Source organism: Schistocerca nitens, chromosome 1 (assembly GCF_023898315.1).
Source record: "Schistocerca nitens isolate TAMUIC-IGC-003100 chromosome 1, iqSchNite1.1, whole genome shotgun sequence".
In the NCBI taxonomy this organism is placed as follows: Eukaryota; Metazoa; Arthropoda; class Insecta; order Orthoptera; family Acrididae; genus Schistocerca; species Schistocerca nitens.
The window spans coordinates 1,249,042,012-1,249,057,207 of NC_064614.1; positions in this window are offsets into that span (position 1 = coordinate 1,249,042,012).

Below are 15,196 nucleotides of genomic sequence, written 5' to 3' on the forward strand. Positions count from 1 at the left end.
TGGACAGAAGCCATAAGCAAACCATCAACAGCACAGCGTTACGCAAGAAACTGATTAACTTGAAGAGCAGTGATTACACAGTATTGGTTTGATTCCTGTGGATACTATCGATAGGTGGGACTACACTAGGCGTGGCCTTCACCTCAATAGGAAAGGGAAGGGAAAACTGTCTGGGTTGATTGCAGGAAACATAAGGGGGAGCACTGTCACAAGTGGTAAAATACCAGCGGTCACAGGTGTCACAGGTGTCAGAGGAATGTCTTTTTTTAGGGTAGGGAAGGGGGAAAGAAAACGAGTTTTAAGAGAGATTGGCAGACACACTCATTTTGAGAAAACAGATGAACAGGAGTCAGATTTTAGCATACAGATTCCATTTTAACTATGTTTAACACAAAGTAATCAGAAACTGCCAGTTCATCTTCGCCAAAGCAGTTATAATCCCATTAGTATGCAGTATCAGTTATCTTTATTACACCAGAACATTCTGGGACTCAGAAATAAAATTGATGAACTACTCATTTCTATTGATGAAATGAATTCATCTAACCAAATTGACATAATCTGCCTCTCTGAACATAAAGTGACCACTGGCGTAGATATGTTAGACATTTCAGGATTTAAGCTAGCTTCTTACTTCTGCAGAGTAGATATGGATAGAAGAGGAGTTGCCACATTTATTAAAAACTGCCATAAATTCAAGAACATTGACATTAATAAATTCTGTTTAAACCATCATATAGAAGCATGTGCAACAGTAGTAGAGTTCCATAACAGATCCTATATAATAGTAACTATTTATCGAGCACCTGCAGGAAATTATAATCTATTCATAAATCATCTATAAGCTCTTTTCCGTTATTTAACAGGAAGAAACAAAGAAATTTTGATTGCTGGTGACTTTAATAAAGATTTTCTAATGCAATCTTCCAGTAAACATTTACTGCAGTTAGTAATGTTGTCTTTCAATCTAACTCACACTGTAAACTTTCCAACTAGGATGACCAAATCCTCAAGGACAGCCATTGATAACGTTTTTATAGACAAATCAAACGAACAAAATCATATCATAAAACCTGTAATGAATTGACTATCAGATCGTGACATGCAGCTCCTTGTTTTAGATGTAAATTCTGAGCAGATAATCAAGACAGCTAAGTCTGAGTTCAGGAGAGTAGTCAGTCAACCAAAAATTGAGTGTTTTACAAAACTGCTCAAAGATATGAACTGGAAAGATGTTTATAGTGCCCATGATATGAATGAAAAATATAATACATTCATGAAAAATGTCAGTACCATGTTTGAAAACTGGTTTCCTCTAAAAGTTACTCAAATTAAACAGAAGTCTATAATAAAACCATGGATTAAACAAGGAATAAAGATTTCCTGTAAGACAAAAAGGGAAATGTATCTGTCGACCAAGAATAGCTCCAATACTGATGATTTAGCTAAATACAAGGAATACGGTAAAATATTTAAAAAAGTAATTCAGACATCTAAACAAATGTACTACGAGAAGAACATAGAAATGTCAGGGAAGAAAATAAACACAATATGGGATATAGTGAAAGGAGACTGGTAGAACCAGAAAGGAAGAGGAGCAAATAGCATTAAGGGTAGATGACATGTTAGTGACCGATGGGCATACTGTGGCAAATCTATTTAACAAGTACTTTATATCCATTATTGATAGAATGGGATTGTCAGGATCAGTAAATAATGCCCTTGAATATCTGAAACTAGCCTTTACAAATAGCTTCAGCTACATGAATATGTCACTCACTTCACAAAAAGAAATAACTTCCATAATAAAATCTTTGAAAACAAAGCATTCTAGTGGTTACAATGAAATATCAACAAAGTTAATTATGGCTTGTTCTTGTGAGTTTAATACAATTCTAAGTTACTTGTGTAACCAGTCAATTATAACAGAGACATTTCCTGACTGGCTAAAATATGCAGATGTTAAGCCTCTATTCAAGAAAGGCGATAAAGAGATACGATCAAACTACAGACCGATTTCACTTTTGCCAGCATTATCAAAAATTTTAGAAAAAGTAATGTACAGGCAGCTTCTCAACCATCTGACGACAAATAACATATTATCAAGGACACAGTTTGGATTTCTGAAGGGTTCTGATATCGAGAAGGCTATTTACACCTACAGTGAAAATGTACTTAATTCATTAAATAACAAATTACAAGCAGCAGGTATTTTCTGTGATTTGTCAAAGGCATTTGATTGTGTGAACCACAACATCCTTTTAAATAAATTAGAATTATATGGTGTCATGGGCAGTGCTGCAAAATGGTTCAAGTCATACCTAGCTAACAGGAAACAAAGGGTGTCAGAACAAGGGACTAGTGAATTAAGTCATCAGTCATCATCATCAGAATGGGAGGAAATTACATGTGGTGTCCCACAAGGATCCATCTTAGGGCCATTGCTTTTTCTTGTGTAAATTAATGACCTCTCATCAGTTACACCGCCAGAAGCAGAGTTCGTTTTGTTTGCAGATGACACAAGTAATGCAATAAATAGTATATCGAGTGTAGTTCTAGAAAGATCTGCTAACGATATTTTCATGGATATTAATAAATGGTTTAAAGCCAACTCATTGACATTAAACTTTGAAAAGACTCACTACATGCAATTCAGAACCTGTAGGAGGTTTCCACCCAGCATATGCATAAAGTATGAAGAAGAGCAGATAGAAGAGGCTGACAGTCTTAAATTCCTGGGATTAAAACTTGATAATAAATTCAGTTGGGAGGAGCACACCACAGAACTGCAGAATCGCCTTAACAAATCTGTATTTGCAATTCGAGTGTTAGCAGACATAGGCGACATAAAAATGAAAAAGCTGGCATACTTTGCCTACTTACATTCCATAATGTCATATGGTATAATATTTTGGGGTAACTCTTCAAGTCAAACAAAAGTTTTCTGAGTCCAAAAGCGTGTAATACGTAGTATTTGTGAAGTAAATTCACGGACGTCATGTAGAAACCTTTTCAAAGAACTGGGTATACTAACCACTGCCTCTCAGTATATTTACTCCTTAATGAAATTTGTCCTAAATAATATATCTCTTTTTCCAACAAACAGCTCAGTTCATACATACAATACCAGGAACAAAAATGATCTGCACAAAGACTTAAAAGCACTTACTTTAGTTCAAAAAGGGGTCCACTACTCAGGAACACTCATCTTCAATAATTTGCCAGCAAACATAAAAAATGTAGTTACAAATAAAGATCAATTTAAAAGGAGCCTGAAAGATCTACTAGTGGCCAACTCCTACTCCACTGACGAATTTTTTAATAGAAACAAATGATGTATTGTATATATTCATACTATTAGCATTGTTACTTCAGCTATAAAAAAATAAAAATAAAAAAAAAGTTGACATGTTCCACATCCACGAGGATCTCCTCAGCATGGATCTATGGAACGAAAATCTTATCTAATCAGTTGTGGAAAAGGTATTGTTGAAGATTAACGACGTGTGTTATGAAGATGGGGGTGATGGGGGGGGGTGACGGCGGGGGCGGGGGATTTACCAGCAACTATGGTAACTCAGCAGCATATACCGACAGAGTAACCTTATCGAATAGTGAGACAACCACAGACATTCATTGAACAGCAACTATGACATGGCATCATCGAACTTACTGCAGTCCTGGGGTACCAAATATTTGATCCTAAGAAATCACTGTATGGAATGAAGAAAGATACGTTTTGTAGTGATTATAGGTTTCTGAATGCACAGACCATTGCAGATACTTATCTTACCCATAATATTGCGGAAACCTTGCATTCTTTGGGTCAGTGTCGCAACTTTACTAAAATGGATCCGAAAAATAGTTATCATCAGTAAGGAGTAACACTTCAGGATAGGCCAAAGACATACAGACATTATCAGTGTAACTAGATGCTATTTGGTTTAAGTAATGCGCCTGCTTTATTAGTTGGTCTTCCAAGAGGGTTAAAGTCGAATCCTTGTATGGACTACTTAGAGGGCAAAATAATCTATTCAGAAGGTATAGCACATTTGACGCTGAGCGTGGACAAATGACATTTTGCTCAAACTCGAGTTGAGCATGTGGGATATGTAATTAGTGAGTGTAGTGGGCAGATTGATCCTCATCTTACACAAGCAATTCGAAAAGTTCCAGCAACACCGACGACCAAACAGACACAATCAGTTGTCAGTATGTGCAACTACTCCAGTAAATTCGTAAAGGATTTCGCAAAAATAGCCGAACCATCGAACAGATTACAGAAAAGGTGTGGAAAGTTTCACAGGAAACAACAGTGTGAATTAGCATCAGAGAAATTGAAGGTCCATTGATTTTGGACTTTATATGGGTTTTCCAGATTTTGAAAGAGAGTTCATCCTCTCTTGTGACGCTTCTAACGAAGCAGTTGGTTTTATTTTGGGGCTGGCGATTGATGAGCAGGAGTGAAATAAGACGGAATATAACTACTCAACAACTGAAAAGGAAATGTTAGCAGTCATATACGATATTACATATTCCTATGTTAATTGTATGTTAGAAAATTTAAAGTTGTGACTGTTCATGCATCACTGAAATGACTGTTTGGTCTAAAAGACTCATCTAGACGTCTAACACATTGGGCTCTCCAGTTTTTGAGTTTGATTGCGAGGTTGTCCATAAGTCAGGTAGAAAACACACAAACATGAAACACATTAAGGGGGTACGACAGGGTGACAGACAAAAATACGGCTCAAATACAAGATTTTTTTTCTCGTACTGGAATGTAATAGGCAGATAAATGAATAAACTATACACCTAAGTTTTTGTTCGTATTTTTATTGAAAAATATTAATATCATCACTGTGTAATTGGGATTTTCCCAAAGCAACTCTGAAAGGAGGTAGATCGATGTTTATCTCTGTAAGTCCGGTTGCGGTTATCTGAAACATGAAATTAACACACCACCCTGATCCTTACGGATGTAATTTTAGTTCGTCATAGAGGTTTGCAAAAGAAACTTTTTTGGCGAAATTATAAATATTTGAAAAACGTGGCAACTTTTTGGAATCCTGTCTTTCGGCTGAAAAAAAAAAACTCAATATCAACATAAATAAGAAATGGGCTACAATGAACTGAAGAAAATTCATTTCGCTTCAAGAGAGACCAAAAACCATGAAAACTGGATGAAAATTGTAGCTTAAGCGACCACAATCATTTCGAAAAGCATGGTTTTGAGAAACACGCGTTTATAGTTCGACAAGCATCTATCATATAAAAAAGGGGGGCAAAGCTTGAAACTTACCGAGTACCATAGATTCATGGTCCACAATAAGTATCGCTACGGCTAGTTGATGTTCTCTTTCGGCTACTTCGACCTGATACGCCCCTATTTTCGAACTCGAAGCGCTTTTTGCTGCTGAGCACATCGTCGCTGGCATCTCATAAGGCATTTCAATGACGATTTTGATTTGAAGGGCACTCGCTACTTGTTTTAATGCAGTACGGGCTACACTGAATAGACAGACGGCCAAATTTGGAGCAATGTTGACAATTCCGCTTCGGCTGAATGTTAGTTTTGGAGAGTATCTCCAAATGAGGCTATTGAAAATTTCGTTCCCATTTTGAGAAAAACCACCGAAACAACGCTCCAGAAGATCAGATTTACTCAGATCGGTATAAATAAGAGTGGTGGCATCGATAACTACTTGGGGCAATGGTTCTCTAACGCCGAGAAGTGCCGTGCACCCTCAGCTTCAAGCACTCACAGAATCGTTACTTTTTAGAGTCTGGGAATGATATTTTGGGGAATAATTCTTCAATGTATTTACATTCGAATTCCATTTTTAAAAAGTCGAGTTTTTTTTGCCGACCGTCACCCTGTCATTTCCCGTTAAGTCGCGAAGTAGGTAAGTTGACTATGTTGGGCAAGGCAGTGTCGCATTGGCAACAATCACAAGCAGTGGGTGAAGATTGTCAGGCTTTTAAGTCTCACTTGCACTTTATCATACATTAAGATTTGTTGTGCAGAGTCCATATATCATTGTCCTGGCAGTTTTTCAAAAAGGAGTGTTGCAAAAGGCTCAGCATCATATCAGGTCATGGTGACTGGTGAGCTACAGACGGACGTTTTGAGGAACGGTTTTGGTGGAGATAGAGGAAGCGTGACATGGAGCAGTATGGCAGAGACTTTGTACCATGTATGCAGAGAGAAGAAAATTCCTTTTAGAAGGTTACCAGACACATCAAAGCCATTTCAAATGCTAGGGCTCGACATTTGTGGACCATATAATAGAATACCTGCAGGAAATAGGTACATACTTATGATTAACGATCATTTCTTAGAATTTCTAGTAATTATATCAGCTCCAGACAATCAGGCCAGTACTGTGGCACAGGCATTAGTTAACAATTGTGTATTGAATACTGGAGTGTCTGATAGCTTAGTCAGGGATCAGGGTACAAATTTCATCTTGGAATTTACAAAACAGCTATGCCATGTGTTGTGTATTCAGAAGTTATGAATGAGGCTGTTCTACCCCTAAATGAACAGTAGGACAGAGCACATTCATAAGACCATTTCGAAAATGTTAAACTTCCACTTCACAACTGGTACACTGCTATCTGTAGCGCGTTTGTGCATTCAACCCAAAAGTTAATACAGCAACAGACGTATCACCATTTGACGTTCTGTACAGGACGAAGATGTCATTCCTCTTTGACGTTTTAAGTCCTGAATAACGCCGAAACTGCGAATCAGTGAATAAGTTTCCGAGAAGAATATGGGAAGTATGGAAAAATGTACAAAACATTAACAAAGAGGCTGTGGAATGCAAGATCATCTAAGCAGGGGCATGGGCAGACTACCACAGTATCATATAGGGCAAAGGGTGTTGGTCACTAAACTCTACACACTAAAGTGAGAGACAAATCAGTTCTTGACCATATATCATGGACTGTATAAAGTCGTGGAGACGATTTCAGCAGTTAACATAAGGGTACATTTCCGGCCAAAACATCTATCATGCACCTCAGTCTGGTGGAACTATTTAAGGCTTTTGCGAGTGCGGTACCAGAACTAGCGGTGACCAACCTCACGTGGAATGATGCAGTAAACAGAAATAATTAACCTCTATAAGCTATGCAGCACAAGAGCCAAGATATGCCTCATTCTTTGCAATGTTATGCTGGTGTTAGATTTATTCCTGATATTTTTGTTAGCGTATGCGAACATTTTGTGTTTTGTTTTGTTTGGGTGGATTGATATTTCATGTCTATGCCATGTGTGTATTTCTTTTATTAATGTAGGGTTATTGTCAGGTTTTTGTTGTCATTATAACTTGTTTCTATTTGTCATTACTTACTTGTATCAGAAAAAGGGAAATGATGGGTGGTTTCTTTCCTCAGATGGTGAATTTATGAGGACATCCTGGATGATGGGAATCATCCTGGGTTGGTCATACTTCTGCTCCATAAGTGGAGCAGAATGCTTACCAGCCGTTCAACCATTAGTATCGGTTGTGTCGTTATTTAAGCATTTGGTTGTCTTGCTTATAAGCCATCAATGGCCATTGAAATCAACAGTAGAGATATGGGAAGTAAGGAAAGAAATTTGGAGATTGGATTAATTTTTTTTTATTGTGTAAAGAGGCTTAAGGAAGTAATGTTCCTTTTTCAGAAATGCCAGAGGACTACGATGCGTTTAAGTTTACATATGATATATTAAGAGCATAATTATCCCAGCTGGTGGATATTGTGCCAAGGCCCTAGTTTGGAGGAAGAGGTTGGTTAAATGCAGGAGGTAAATTACTACAAACAGTGTTTGGGACAGCGTATGGGGAAGATGTTTGGAAATTAAATTATCCACTTGCTTAGGTCCAGCATGTGGCAAGTTCTATGCAATGCACTGTAGAACAGCATGCAATTTGATAGTATAGTTTAGAGCAAGAAGTATGAAGCAGTAAGAGGTTAGTATGGGAGCTAACTTGGTATACCAGTGATACAAAGAAGATGTTGAATAACGATTTGTGGAAGATACATGGACAGTTAAGTTTACTGGATAATAAGTTGGCCATTGCATTGGCAGACCAGCTGCGTGACACAAGCAGTGAGGTGACCATACCACAGGAAACAATGTCTTGTGCAGTAAATTGATGGCTCAGTACAGTTTTGATTCCAGTACAGCCGTTCATGTTGGGATTGTGTCCAATGGAAAAGCAGTTCCCAGCAGAATTAAGACACAGCTCACAAATGATTGAAAGTAATTTAGCATTTTATGGCCAGGAAAAGAATAAGATTGGATTGAATAAAGGTGTACATAGCAGTTCACTTACTTACAGCATGGGTTAGTTTGAAATTTCAGTGTTACACATTCACACATACCCAGTGAAATAGTGTTAGTAGGGGAATGGATACAAATGAGAATGCAGAAGGTTTATTGATTTCTGATAGTAGGGAAACTCATGTGCTTATGTCATTAGCAGGTTTGGAGAAGTGTGCTCAAGGAATGTTGTTGTCTGTCCAGACAGACTGGTGTAGACTTACATGCAGACATGTGAGATGAGTATGTTTTTAGGGTAAACAAATGAGGGAAGATTCAAAAAGGAATCCATATCTACATAGTCTTACTTCCAGAAAGATGGGAGGCCTTGGCGGTATGTCTTCTCACCAGAAACTGTGTTGGCAGATTGCTATGAAAAAGGGAAACTTGAGAGGTTGTGAAAACTGGAATTGCAGGGAAGTCAAATGTTAGAGCTTGTGAGTTACAATGACAAATATAACTGCTGTGATGTTGATATGGAATACATTTTATTGGCCAGAAAGGTCACTAAGGTTATTACCCACCCAGAATTTAGCTTAGCATAATGCCACCCTCAACCCTAAACTAAACCTTCATTTGACAAATTTATCAAATCACAGCAGGAAAAATTTCAATTAAGTGGATGGTACATGTTCAAAATTTTCAAGAGAATCTTCAGTACAAGTTCGCATTGACAAGCATTTCAGCTACAAGTTGTAGCCTGTTTCTGCTAGGTAATTGCATATTTGATTTCAGCAATAAATGCAGACATGAACAGATCCATCTGATTAAAGTAAAGTTAGTATAAGCATTAGATTAAGGACTGTACTGCAATAAGATCCTGGAAGGAAACATTTTCAATGTAAACTCATATTAGTAGTTGATCAGGGAGAAACCCTTGTAGAACAGCTCATAGGTGGAGCTGGGTGTTGCTGTCAGCCTGGTATAGAGATCTTTTTCTTTACTTTTTTCCTTTTTTTAATGATAATTTTATAATAAACAGGTCTTGCAAAATTTGGGACGAATCTTTCGAAAGAGGCAAGGAGTGCTGCATCCCAGAAAAGTTGGGTGCACAAACTGTGAATTTTTGAAGTTTTATTCCTACCATGGCCAAGCAGTAGAGGCAGTCCTGGCCAATATCGTAATCAAATAGGTAACTGGGCAGTATTGTTAACATTATGACAAAACTTTCCAGCAGAGAGGAGTTTGTGACACAGGTCAATAGTAAAGCTCACAGAAAAGCTAATGCAGTGTGACCAATATTGGATAATATTTTGTGACTCAGACACTAGTATGCTACACGTTGCAAATTAACCACACATAGTGAACCAAGCTCACAGAAGAAGAAGTTGGGAAAATCTGACAGGAAAAGTAATTGGAAGTGAGCCTTGTCATCCTCTCCAGTAGGAATAGGTTAGCAGCTTAGCTATAAGGGTATAAATAATCATGCTTATCAACAATGTAGGAAAAGACTGATTGCTACTCACTGCAAAGAAGACATGTCAAGTTGCAGACAAGCACGATTAAAAGACACATATAGCTTTTGGACACACACACACACACACACACACACACACACACACACACACACACACACACACACACCATCTCAGGCCAGAATTCAACATCTTCGACCAATGGACTGCAAGCTCTCTACAGTCTGGCTGGGGAGATGCGCCCTCACTACATCATAGCCACTAATCATTAGCCATCATCCTGATAGATCCATGGGGGGTGACTGTGGCGCTGCTGCTCTGCTACTAACACTGGGTGTTGGCTACTGCACCAAAGTGCGTGACACAGGGAGCACGAGAAAGTACGGGGTTGGAAGACCTGGCTGGGCCACGCTCATTCTTCACCACTGGCAGCATGCATGATGTTGCCTGCTGGTGGGCTGCTTATCATCACAGTACCTGTCACCCATGGCCAAGGACAATGGAGGTCTTGGAGGGTCTGGCATCAAAGAGTTCCATTAACAGTCTGTTTTTGCAAAAACACAGTGTAATGGTGAGGATGGTTGGAATGCTGTAGAAAGCTGCTTGAATATATGCCTCTCACTACTACAACTGTTTGAATGTATGCACCGGTGTAAATCTACCCTCTCCCTAACTTTTTATCTTATCTAACCTGATTCATAGTGGCCTGGTCATTATAATAACAACTAATCATTACCTAATGTCTTTGATATCCTCAGTAGATTCTGGTTCTTTCCACTTGTCCAGGTCCCATCTTCTTATTTTCATTACTTTTTGCAGTCTTCAGTTTTAATATTTATATTTCATCACCGCAAATTGCAGTCAGAGTCCACATTGGTCCTTTGAAATCTCTTACAATATAAAATCTAATTTTGAAATTTCTATCAGACACATATATAATCAACATAAAACCTTCCAGTACCTCCAGGCCTCTTTCATGTGTACAACCTTTTACACTCTTCTTAAAGCAAGTATTAGTGATGATTTAAATTATGCTCGGTGCAAAATTCTACCAGGTGGCTTCCTCTTTCATTACTTTTCACTAGTTCATACTTTCCTACAATTTTTTCTCCTCTTACTTTTCCTACTATCAAATTCCAAACACCATTACAATTTAATTTTCCACTCCCTTAATTATCTAAATAATTAATTTTCTCTTATCATACATTTCTTCAATCTTCTCATCATCTGCTGAGCTAGTTGGTACTTTAACTCATTTACTATGGTGGTTGTGGGCTTTCTTACTTTCTTGGCTATAATAATGCGGCCACAAAGCACAGTAGCTTACCCACACTCCTATTTCCTTATTTTTTACTAGACCTACTCCTGTATTATCACTATTTAATTTTGCAGTTATACCCCTGTACTCATCTGACCAGAAGCCCCATTCCTTCTGCCACATAAGTTTGCAAGTTACCACTATATGAGTAGTTACCCTCAACATATTCATTTCACTTTTTAAATTCATCAATCACTTAACTGATTAAGGGAGCTAACATTCTGAGCTCAAAACCACAAAATGCCAGTATTGATTTGTCTGATGATGACGTCCTCCGAAGTAAACCCACCTACACAACAAAAGGAAGGACTCCTGCTTAATCTGCATTTAAGTTCCCAAACAATGGAATATCCAGGATGGAATGTAACAATACTGTGAAAAGGAAAAGTCTTTTTGTTGTGCCTATCTGTGACTCAGCATCTGCGCTATATGGTGAGTGGCGACTTTCCTTTGCATATAAGTTCTTTTATCTTGCCTCACTGGCCAATTTCTTTGTCTGTTTTTCTCTTTTAGAAGACTGTGTTGATCATTTTTGTTAGGCTCTCTTTATTCTCACAAGAATCCATAGAGTGTAATATATTGTGGCAGTCACTATTCCCATTGTGAATTGATGAAGGAAGGTGATCAGCAGCACAAAAGATAACATGCAGAGACAGCACTTTTATTGAAGTCAGCACAATACAAAAGAATGTGTAATGCTTACAATGGTGGTTAAAACCGGACTGCAGCAAAGATAATTACGAAGTCCCTCACAATAGTTCATGCTATAACTTATCTTCACATTTTTTATGTTTTGTGGTCACCACATGGCACCACACAGCAATGCAGAGAATGGTGGAGGAAACAAAGAAGTGATGCCAAGGTGCGTGGTGTGACATAGCAGTCAGTTGGCATCAAGCATCATGTATAGAAAGTTTTCCTGACAATCTACATTCTGGCTTGTCCAGAAGAGGGTTGCGGCAGGACCGTTTCTTGCAGAAATGGATGGAGCAGAGCTGTGTAGGTCTGAAATGATGTACACTTAAATTCATGCCAGATATAGTCTGGGCAGCACAAGGGACAGGGATCAACTGGTTCTGCTTCATGGCAGTGTTGCGCACGACAAGGGGCATGCAGATGGGAAGGTAGCCATGGTTATTGACTGAAGCAGTATTCCTCCATGTCGGGGGGATAGGTGATGATGACATGGTGCATTGAGACATCAAGCACACGGGGGGACTCATGGAGAACAAAGAGGGTGCCATCATATAGCTTTAAGAAGAGGTACTTGAGCAGGAAGAGGAGATGTCAATGTTAAAGAATGTGATGCAGGAGGAAGAGAGAGACTCAGGAAGCTTAAGATGAATGACAGTAGGGAGAGTGTCAGAGAGAGGGAGGTCACGTGCAATACCCAGAGCTCTCAGATCACATCAAACCCATGATCACATGTGTTGTCAGCACTGGGTAGTAAGACACCATGGGTTCCATGGGGGGGAGGAGAAAAGTTGCATTTTATGTTATCAGATGCTCTGCTTCAGAGAAATTTTGAAACCTGTGAAAGGTACTAATTTAAGTCCCAGACTCTGAGATATGGTTGTTCATAAGCCACATATTGGTTAACATATTTGAAAGCAACTACATAATTTCAGTTTAGACACAGGCATACATACAAACGTGAGAGAAATAAAAAGGGAATAGTAAGTGAGTGGTAACTGAGAAGTCAGTGATGGTCGAACTGAAAGGATCAGGTTGGTGGTTATAGTGAAGAAATGAGGATAAAGGCATTGTACATACATGTAAATCACATGTAACTAAAACACACACACACACACACACACACAGATAGATTATGAGCAAAAAGTAAAATGTGCACACATATAATGTTGTATTTATTACTTAATTTTCCTTGATACAAAGGTGAATGTAGTAATAGGATAGGTATTTGTACTTGAGTTTCCATCTTTCTGAACCAATGCTCTGGAAACATAAATGTGACTGTGTTTCAAAACTAAAATCATTTTAAAACGTAAAACAATCACATACAGTATTCTCCTTATCTTTGTCTTTGTTTAACCTCATCCTCACAATTAGGTCTCTCTCAACCTAGAGTATAAGTGATCTCACCTTCCATTTTTAACCTTCCAAAACCCATCCCTCTTGCCTCCTAACAGTTCTGAAAGCCAGGATAGTATACATCATTTTGCATGTCTGTCAGCTGTACTGGTATGTTTCCTGAAGAAAGTGTTGTATACTGTTTTTGCCTCTCAATATATGATTAACTTCTTAAATACACAACCATGTGTGAAAATTGCAACACCCAGAAGGAATGGTGTCAGCCACTCCAAAATCACAGGATGTGCAGAACAGTGGAATAGCACTAAGTGATTAAGAGCCCAGATATATGACATGCACATAGCCCCAGAAGTGCCCTATTCTGTGTGCCTCGGCAGGTCCGTGTTACACCACATCCAGAGTGGAAACATGCAATAAAGTACTGTTGCATCTCACTGACGTCAAAAGATGCAATTCAGCTTCAGAGTGAGTTTGAATTGAGTAGAATCAATGGTCACTGGGAAACAGTTTTATCAAACAATGCCATTGCAGCCTGTGTGATGTACAATATATTGCTGCAACAGTTATTGTATGTGGAAACAATGGCTAGAAGAGGGTTGCACACAGTTAAAAGTGCCTGCTGGACTTCGCAATGTGACCGAAGTACAGGAATACTGTACACATGGCCTTAACTAACAGAATATCTTCATTATCAGTGTCAACTCGGTGTTAGCCTAATGTGACATGTAAATGCATAATTATGTCAACAGTTTGATGCTGTCTGCCAAAGACTGGATTGGTAATGTGAGCTCTTGTATTAGCTTCCACTGACCAGAAACTACCATAATCTGAAACTGCAAAGGGCATGTGAATGGTGTCACTGGGATGTAGAGTGACAGAATATAGCATTTTTGGGACTGTTTCACTCCAGCTCATTTTATAGTGAAGGCCACACACATTTTACATACAACTGTGGTGAGTGGAGAGAGCAGATTGCATTTTTAAAAGGTACAGTGGACAAATGCCAAATGTCATGGTTTGGGATACCATTGGCTATAATGTGCCATCTTGCCTCCTAGGTATTGAATTTAATCTGAAGAGCGACTCCTCTGTAATGTATGTTTCAGAGCATGAGGTACTGCTCCATATGACATAGTTTAACAGGATCAAGCCTGGTCACAAGTGTTGAGGAATGTGAGAGTCTTCTTCAAAGAATGTCATGCACAAGTGCTTCTCTGGTCTGCACGGCCACCTAGCAAGTCATATTTCTACATGTCCAGGATATGGTCATTTGGCAGCTTGTGGGTTCTGGTCCCCCTACAGCCAGTCTATGCTTTATTGATGCACCTACAAATCATTTGGCAATGTGTCATCAGCAGCATAACTAGGCTCTGTCTCATGCCATACCAGGAGATCCAAAGGCCCTGACTGCAGGACATGGCAACTTCACGTCTTACTGAATTCTAACAGTCCACATGCTTGTACAGATCCATAATTATCATTTTTACATTGTGATGTCCCAAATCTGTGGTATAAATTTCATTGTAATCATGAGACTTCCTCTTGATGCTGCAGTTTTCATTAACAGTATTGTACTTGCACTGACCACACATTAGGAATGCTACATCACCACCTGCAGCATATGTTATTGCTATGACGATGCCCACTGGCTGCTTGAATGCAGTTACTGCAATGTGAAATGCTTGTGTGTTTGTTTTAACAATAAAATGAAGGAAGATTCCTGCCATTCACAGTATGTATCATTACTGAATGCTATGGAGTTTTCTTGCTGCCAGAACCTCCTTATAGACTGGTTTATACTTTTTGCGACTGAATAGGAGCTGCCATTGATTACTGCTTGACCTTGCAGTTGTGATTTTAATCCATATATTATGCTAACACTTTACACTTTAATGTGACAGTTTGGGATAAGGGTGTTTTCAACTGTGAGTATATAAGACACCACTATGGATCAGGCCTAAACTACTTCTGTTACAATACTTCCAACCACAGTGACAAAATGCACAGTAGCCAGTACCAAACCCTTTCTGTACTCTACTTCGATTCTGATTGTGCATAGCTCATTGGTTTCTTTTACGATTTTGAAATGAGGGA